The sequence below is a fragment of the Engystomops pustulosus genome, chromosome 1 (assembly GCF_040894005.1).
Source record: "Engystomops pustulosus chromosome 1, aEngPut4.maternal, whole genome shotgun sequence".
Classification (NCBI taxonomy): Eukaryota; Metazoa; Chordata; class Amphibia; order Anura; family Leptodactylidae; genus Engystomops; species Engystomops pustulosus.
In genome coordinates this window covers 256017116-256026164 of record NC_092411.1, presented here as the reverse complement: position 1 = coordinate 256026164, position 9049 = coordinate 256017116, and positions in this window count along the sequence as shown.

Here is a 9049-nt window from a genome sequence, read left to right as displayed (position 1 = left end):
TCTAGGGTACATTAACCCTAGATAGTCAGATCGCTCCTACCATATACTGCAATACTTCTGTATTGCAATATATGGCATTTTTGCAGCACATTCATTACAATGAGCCACTGGCGACTTTGCCGGCGGAGTTGAAAGGGTTAATAGCCGCGATCGGTGCAAGCACCGACCGCGGTTATTAGCGGTGGGGGTTTGCTGCAATATGCAACAACCCCCACCTCTGTATGAAGAGGACGGCGCAGAGCGTTAAGGGGTTAAAGGGGTTTTCCCACAAAACAAGTTAAGGCTTGTCCACAGAATAAGGCCTAATTTGCTGATGGGTCGGGGGTCTCAATGGGATCTCCACAGATCAGGTGAATGGGGGTCCAAAGTTTGAATGATCCAATGTTGTCCTAAATGACTGATGATTAATATACACACCTGTGTGTAATAAGTCTCTGTATAAATCCACCTGTTCTGTGATGGTCTCAGGGTTTTGCATCATAAAGACCCAGGAACACCGCAGGCAGGTCCGTAATCCTGTTGTGGAGAAGTTTACAGCTAGAGTTGGATACAAAAAGATTTCACAAACATTAAACATCCCAAGGAGCCCATTGCAGGAGATCATAGAAGAGACAAGAAAAAGCCATTTCTCAAAGATATCCATTCAGGCGCATTAGGTCCGTTACAAATATAGAGAAACTGGAACCTGGTTGATTTTGCGAGTCTTCTCCCATTGGATGTGATCACGTAGGGGTCTCGTGCAGACACTTCACACTTCCAGATGTACTTTGTTAGGGAGGGAAAATCAATAACTTAAAACAAAAATCTTTTAAAACAGTTTTCCACCTTCAGAGACAAAGTGATGTTTTATTGTTTGGAGGAGGGGGGATTATTTTAAAGGGTCTGCGTACCCAAGTGTTGTATACTATGTTTGTATAAAATCGAATAAAACATAAATATTTAAAAAAAAAAAAGATATCCATTCAGATATGAGGCAAGGAAGCAATCTGTAAGCCCCAAAAGCAGGGGTGGACAGATACACGACAGAATACAAGGCACAACCCTAGTGTGGTAGAGCTCAATTTTAGTAAAACCAATAAATATATCAGGACTCTCACCTGAAGTGAAGGTGTGAAAAAGGTGTACAGCCGATCCTTTATCACCTTGGGACCGGGAGCCCAGAACGATGATAACATAATGCAAAAGATCTGAGGAAAGGAGGGAGCGGCGCTTCAAATCTCACTCTGAAGCCAAACATCAAATGAGGATGCTTTATTGTAAAATGGAACAGCGCATTTCAGCTCCGGATCAGAGCAAAAGACCCGAGACTGGGAGGGAGATTTATCTTCCAGCAGGACAATGATCCCAAACATAAAGCAAATCCTACAATGGGAGGTTCACAAATAAACGTATCCTGGTGTTAGAACGGCCAAGTCACAGTCCAGACCCGAATCTAATCCAGAATCTAGGAAAGAGCTAAAAACTGCTGCTCACAGACGCTTCATCCAACCTCCCTGAGCTCCAGCCGTTCTCCAAGGAAGAATGGCCAAGAATTTCAGCCTCTCCATGTGCAAAACTGATAGAGACCTGATACCCCAAGCGACTGCAGCTGTAATCACAGCAAAAGCTGGCGCTACCAAAGTGTTAACTTAAGGGCCCAAATAATATTGTACACCCCACTTTCCAGTTTATTATTTTTGTTAAAAATGTTAAAATTTCCAATAAATTTAGTTGTTCTTCACAATTTTGTCCCACTTGTGGTTGATTCTTCACCAAAAAATATTTCAATTGTATATCTTTATGTTTGAAGCCTGAAATGTGGCACGACCCTGTAGCCTCCAAAGTGTTACCTCCGTCCTCCTTGTGCCCACGCATGCGCAGTAACCTCATCCTCTTTGGCAATGAGTCACGTTACTGCACTTGCATGGGCACACACTAAAAAGCAGAAGAGTGCTGAGAGGCCGCGCCTGGATGTAAGACTTCAGAGGCCACAGGGGCAGGGTGTAGCCTTAGCCCCCGGTGCTCGGCCAGGCTACTCCACGCCCCAGTAGCCTCTGACATTAATCTGCATAAAAGATTGAATAAGTTTTTAGTTATTGTTTAACGTTTAGCTAAAGGCAGTGTAGGGCTTAGTATATTGAAAGGTATCAACCATCAGCAATACCTCGCTTGTATGGTAGGTTTGCTTTAAGGAGTAGAGTAATACAGCATTAAAATGACATTTAGACCTTTTAACCCTTTCATGACCGATCAACCTAAAATTACATTGCCTGGGCATGAAGGGTTGTATGGAGAGGGTTCATAATGCTACTATCAGTGCTGGCACATCATCATTGGTGCTGGCTTATCTGGCTCCATCATGTCTGATGGTGGGTGCCTCTCACAGGGCACTGATCAGTTGACAACAGCCTGGAGCCTGTCAGAGGCTCCCATAGCTTTCATTTGCCATGCTCTGTATAGCATTATGGTGGAATACAATAAAGGAGGCCTCAAATAATAAAAAAAATTTCCCTAGAACGCATGTAAAAATAAATAACCAAATAAACATGTTAGGTATCTCCGCATCCCAAAATGTCTGATCTATCAAAATATATGGTAACTGTAACAGAAACTTCCAAATACACAATTTTTTGCCATCTTGCTTCTCAAAAAAATTTAATAAAAAGATATCAAAAGGTTTTTGTAATTTTTTAAAGTTATTAATAATACATAAAACACTATCAAAATGTGGTATCTCTGGAACTATACTTGCTGATCAGTGGGGGTCTCGGTGATGAGACCCCTACAGGTCACGAAAACAAAAGGTCCGATGGGGTCCCACATACCTCCGCCGTACTCCTTGTTGCTCCGTCAGACAAATGGAGCAGACAGCCGCGCATGACCGTTCTGCTCCATTAAACTCTATGGAGCTGACGGAGATCGCCGAGCGCTGCTCTTAGAGATTAATGGAGCAGAACGTCATGTGCTGGGCCCCACCGAGACCCCCACTGATCCACAAGTTAGGCCTTATCCTATGGATAGGGCCTAACATTTGTTTGTGGGAAAACCCCTTCAATAGTTTCCTGCCTTCTGTGCCCAAAGAGAGTTTTATACCCACATACATGACATGAGGTAGCTAATTCTAAACCTTGGGTATAACCTGATGTAGACTCCCACCCTTTATACATTCAGTATACATGTCACAGAAAGTCTTTTTCTAAAGGATTTGGCAACTTTTGAGGTTTTCTTTACGGCATTGAACAAGCAAATGTTTTTTTTCCTGTTAATGTAGATTTACGAGGGATTGATTTTTGCAGGGTACCATGTATGACACCATTTTGGGATATCTATAACTTGTTGACTAAATGTGATTGTCTCTTTCTTGTAGAGGATAAAAACAAAACCCTTTCATTCTGAAACTTAATTTTCTTACCTTTTAATGGGGGTTTAGGGGTATATGTTGTCTACTCTTACTTTACACTCTGTTTGAGTGGATCCATCTCACATTCAGATTCAGTACTCAGCAAGGTATACTATTGTTTTAATTTTTATTTATGATGAAAAATCATGCAAAATTCTAACATGCAAGTGCTTAACTTGTTGCTGAAATACGTTTTTTAGACCAATGCAGACCCCAATTATACACAACTGGGTTACATATAAAATAGGACTAAGAGCTCCCTGTCTCTAGGTAATTATAACGTAGCTGCTGGTTTTAAAAAAGCACTCAATGATCTCTAGGAGGCATGCTTAGGACCACGACAATGTAGAAAGAATAGGCAGCTACCACTGAGCTTAGCGCTAAAGTTTCTCTTGAAAGTAATTTGCTACATTTTCTTGCTGTTGCCACTTGGTGGAGCGTAGTGCATGGAGAATTTTCATGGTGTCATTGTATTCAAAGCAACCTGTAGGGGATGTAAAGTTATTCCTTTTTTTTAACTTGCCTCCCTCCCTGCAGTCAACTAACATAATTTGTTAAAATTTACTAACCTTGTCTTTGTCTAGTCTACCATATATCTAATTCAGATGTGTCTTACCTCTGTTGCTACCTGGACCCTGGAGGGGTGGCAGGGTTTAATAGAGATCACTGAATGATAGCCATAGGAGCCTCTGGCATTCTGCGCGCACTCGTCCATGAAGCCGGAGTTGTGCGCATGTGCAGTAGCTCCGGCTTTGGAGCCGAGACTGCACGCATGCGCAGAACTCTGGCTTTGCGGGCGAGTGCGCAGAGCTCCTTGTAGCTGTACGCTGAAGATGTCTGGGTAGGAGGATACTGGGGCGTGAAAGGGTTAATAGCCGCGATCGGTGCAAGCACCGACCGCGGTTATTAGCGGTGGGGGTTTGCTGCAATATGCAACAACCCCCACCTCTGTATGAAGAGGACGGCGCAGAGCGTTAAGGGGTTAAAGGGGTTTTCCCACAAAACAAGTTAAGGCCTGTCCACAGAATAAGGCCTAATTTGCTGATGGGTCGGGGGTCTCAATGGGATCTCCACAGATCAGGTGAATGGGGGTCCAAAGTTTGAATGATCCAATGTTGTCCTAAATGACTGATGATTAATATAATCCACCTGTGTGTAATAAGTCTCTGTATAAATCCACCTGTTCTGTGATGGTCTCAGGGTTCTGCATCATGAAGACCAAGGAACACACCAGGCAGGTCCGTGATCCTGTTGTGGAGAAGTTTAAAGCTAGAGTTGGATACAAAAAGATTTCACAAACATTAAACATCCCAAGGAGCCCATTGCAGGAGATCATATTGTAATTGAAGGAGTATCAGACCACTGCAAATCTACTGAGACTTGGCCGTCCCTCTAAACTTTCATCTCAAACAAGGAGAAGACTGATCAGAGAAGCAGACAAGATCCCTCTGGATGATCCCTCTGGATGACCTGCAAAGATACAGCTGAGGTGGGAGAGTCTGTCCATAGGACAACAATCAGTCACTGCACAGATCTGCCCTTTATAGAAGAGACAAGAAAAAGCCATTTCTCAAAGATATCCATTCAGGCACATTAGGTGCGTTACAAATATAGAGAAACTTGAACCTGGTTGATTTTGCGAGTCTTCTCCCATTGGATGTGATCACGGAGGGGTCTTGTGCAGACACTTCACACTTCCAGATGTACTTTGTTAGGGAGGGAAAATCAATAACTTAAAACAAAAATCTTTTAAAACAGTTTTCCACCTTCAGAGACAAAGTAATGTTTTATTGTTTGGAGGAGGGGGGATTATTTTAAAGGGTCTACGTACCCAAGTGTTGTATACTATGTTTGTATAAAATCGAATAAAACATAAATATTAAAAAAAAAAGATATCCATTCAGATATGAGGCAAGGAAGCAATCTGTAAGCCCCAAAAGCAGGGGTGGACAGATACACGACAGAATACAAGGCGCAACCCTAGTGTGGTAGAGCTCAATTTTAGTAAAACCAATAAATATATCAGGACTCTCACCTGAAGTGAAGGTGTGAAAAAGGTGTATAGCAGCCGATCCTTTATCACCTTGGGACCGGGAGCCCAGAACGATGATAACATAATGCAAAAGATCTGAGGAAAGGAGGGAGCGGCGCTTCAAATCTCACTCTGAAGCCAAACATCAAATGAGGATGCTTTATTGTAACATGGAACAGCGCATTTCAGCTCCGGATCAGAGCAAAAGACCCGAGACTGGGAGGGAGATTTATCTTCCAACAGGACAATGATCCCAAACATAAAGCAAATCCTACAATGGGAGGTTCACAAATAAACGTATCCTGGTGTTAGAACGGCCAAGTCACAGTCCAGACCCAAATCCAATCCAGAATCTAGGAAAGAGCTAAAAACTGCTGCTCACAGACGCTTCATCCAACCCCCCTGAGCTCCGGCCGTTCTCCAAGGAAGAATGGACAAGAATTTCAGCCTCTCCATGTGCAAAACTGATAGAGACCTGATACCCCAAGCGACTGCAGCTGTAATCACAGCAAAAGCTGGCGCTACAAAGTATTAACTTAAGGGCCCAAATAATATTGTACACCCCACTTTCCAGTTTATTATTTTTGTTAAAAATTTTAAAATATCCAATAAATTTCGTTGTTCTTCACAATTTTGTCCCACTTGTGGTTGATTCTTCACCAAAAAATATTGGTGAAAATATTGTTTGAAATGTGGCACCACCCTGTAGCCTCCAAAGTGTTACCTCCGTCCTCCTTGTGCCCACGCATGCGCAGTAACCTCATCCTCTTTGGCAATGAGTCACGTTACTGCACTTGCATGGGCACACACTGAAAAGCAGAAGAGTGCTGAGAGGCCGCGCCCGGATGTAAGACTTCAGAGGCCACAGGGGCAGGGTGTAGCCTTAGCCCCCGGTGCTCGGCCAGGCTACTCCACGCCCCAGTAGCCTCTGACATTAATCTGCATAAAAGATTGAATACGTTTTTAGTTATTGTTTAACGTTTAGCTAAAGGCAGTGTAGGGCTTAGTATATTGAAAGGTATCAACCATCAGCAATACCTCGCTTGTATGGTAGGTTTGCTTTAAGGAGTAGAGTAATACAGCATTAAAATGACATTTAGACCTTTTAACCCTTTCATGACCGATCAACCTAAAATTACATTGCCTGGGCATGAAGGGTTGTATGGAGAGGGCTCATAATGCTACTGTCAGTGCTGGCACATCATCATTGGTGCTAGCTTATCTGGCTCCATCATGTCTGATGGTGGGTGCCTCTCACAGGGCACTGATCAGTTGACAACAGCCTGGAGCCTGTCAGAGGCTCCCATAGCTTTCATTTGCCATGCTCTGTATAGCATTATGGTGGAATACAATAAAGGAGGCCTCAAATAATAAAAAAAATTTCCCTAGAACGCATGTAAAAATAAATAACCAAATAAACATGTTAGGTATCTCCGCATCCCAAAATGTCTGATCTATCAAAATATATGGTAACTGTAACAGAAACTTCCAAATACACAATTTTTTTCCATCTTGCTTCTCAAAAAAATTTAATAAAAAGATATCAAAAGGTTTTTGTAATTTTTTAAAGTTATTAATAATACATAAAACACTATCAAAATGTGGTATCTCTGGAACTATACTTGCTGATCAGTGGGGGTCTCGGTGATGAGACCCCTACAGGTCACGAAAACAAAAGGTCCGATGGGGTCCCACATACCTCCGCCGTACTCCTTGTTGCTCCGTCAGACAAATGGAGCAGACAGCCGCGCATGACCGTTCTGTTCCATTAAACTCTATGGAGCTGACGGAGATCGCCGAGCGCTGCTCTTAGAGATTAATGGAGCAGAACGTCATGTGCTGGGCCCCACCGAGACCCCCACTGATCCACAAGTTAGGCCTTATCCTATGGATAGGGCCTAACATTTGTTTGTGGGAAAACCCCTTCAATAGTTTCCTGCCTTCTGTGCCCAAAGAGAGTTTTATACCCACATACATGACATGAGGTAGCTAATTCTAAACCTTGGGTATAACCTGATGTAGACTCCCACCCTTTATACATTCAGTATACATGTCACAGAAAGTCTTTTTCTAAAGGATTTGGCAACTTTTGAGGTTTTCTTTACGGCATTGAACAAGCAAATGTTTTTTTTCCTGTTAATGTAGATTTACGAGGGATTGATTTTTGCAGGGTACCATGTATGACACCATTTTGGGATATCTATAACTTGTTGACTAAATGTGATTGTCTCTTTCTTGTAGAGGATAAAAACAAAACCCTTTCATTCTGAAACTTAATTTTCTTACCTTTTAATGGGGGTTTAGGGGTATATGTTGTCTACTCTTACTTTACACTCTGTTTGAGTGGATCCATCTCACATTCAGATTCAGTACTCAGCAAGGTATACTATTGTTTTAATTTTTATTTATGATGAAAAATCATGCAAAATTCTAACATGCAAGTGCTTAACTTGTTGCTGAAATACGTTTTTTAGACCAATGCAGACCCCAATTATACACAACTGCGTTACATATAAAATAGGACTAACAGCTCCCTGTCTCTAGGTAATTATAACGTAGCTGCTGGTTTTAAAAAAAGCACTCAATGATCTCTAGGAGGCATGCTTAGGACCACGACAATGTAGAAAGACCAGGCAGCTACCACTGAGCTTAGCGCTAAAGTTTCTCTTGAAAGTAATTTGCTACATTTTCTTGCTGCTGCCACTTGGTGGAGCTTAGTGCATGGAGAATTTTCATGGTGTCATTGTATTCAAAGCAACCTGTAGGGCAGTGATGGCTAACCTATGGCACTGGTGCCAGGGGTGGCACTCAGAGCCCTTTCTGTGGGCACTCAGGCCATCACCAGAGATGACTCCATGTATCTTGCTGAAGTGCAAGACAGCCCAGGACTTGCTATGCACCGAGCTATTTTAAAGTGACAGCTCTACCTGGGACTATTTTCTGCTTTATTGGTGTCCTCAGGTGCTGGTATCAATGAAAACTGTGACAGAGAAGGGAGTATAAATCACAAATAGAATTTCTGTGCTGGCACTTGCCTCCCTCCCTGCAGTCAACTAACATAATTTGTTAAAATTTACTAACCTTGTCTATGTCTAGTCTACCATATATATCTAATTCAGATGTGTCTTACCTCTGTTGCTACCTGGACCCTGGAGGGGTGGCAGGGTTTAATAGAGATCACTGAATGATAGCCATAGGAGCCTCTGGCATTCTGCACGCACCCGTCCATGAAGCCGGAGTTGTGCGCATACGCAGAACTCTGGCTTTGCGGGCGAGTGCGCAGAGCTCCTTGTAGCTGTACGCTGAAGATGTCTGGGTAGGAGAATACTGGGGCGTGGAGTAGCCATGCAGCGTAGCCTCAGCTCCGGCTACTCCATGCCCCAGTAGCCTCTTTAGAAAATTAGCATATTACCCTGATTAAAGATTAGAAAATATAGAGGGGAGTAAAGGATTAGCCCTAAAAAGGACTATCCTTACATTCGTTAGATGCACCTACCACCGGATCTACCTTAATAGGTAGTGCTAGGTTTCCTTTAAAACAATAAAAGCTATAGAAATTAAATATCCCTATGATCATACCAAACCAAAGAATAAAGTAGAGGTGTTATTTGTGGTGCACAGTGAAAGTTGTAAAAACC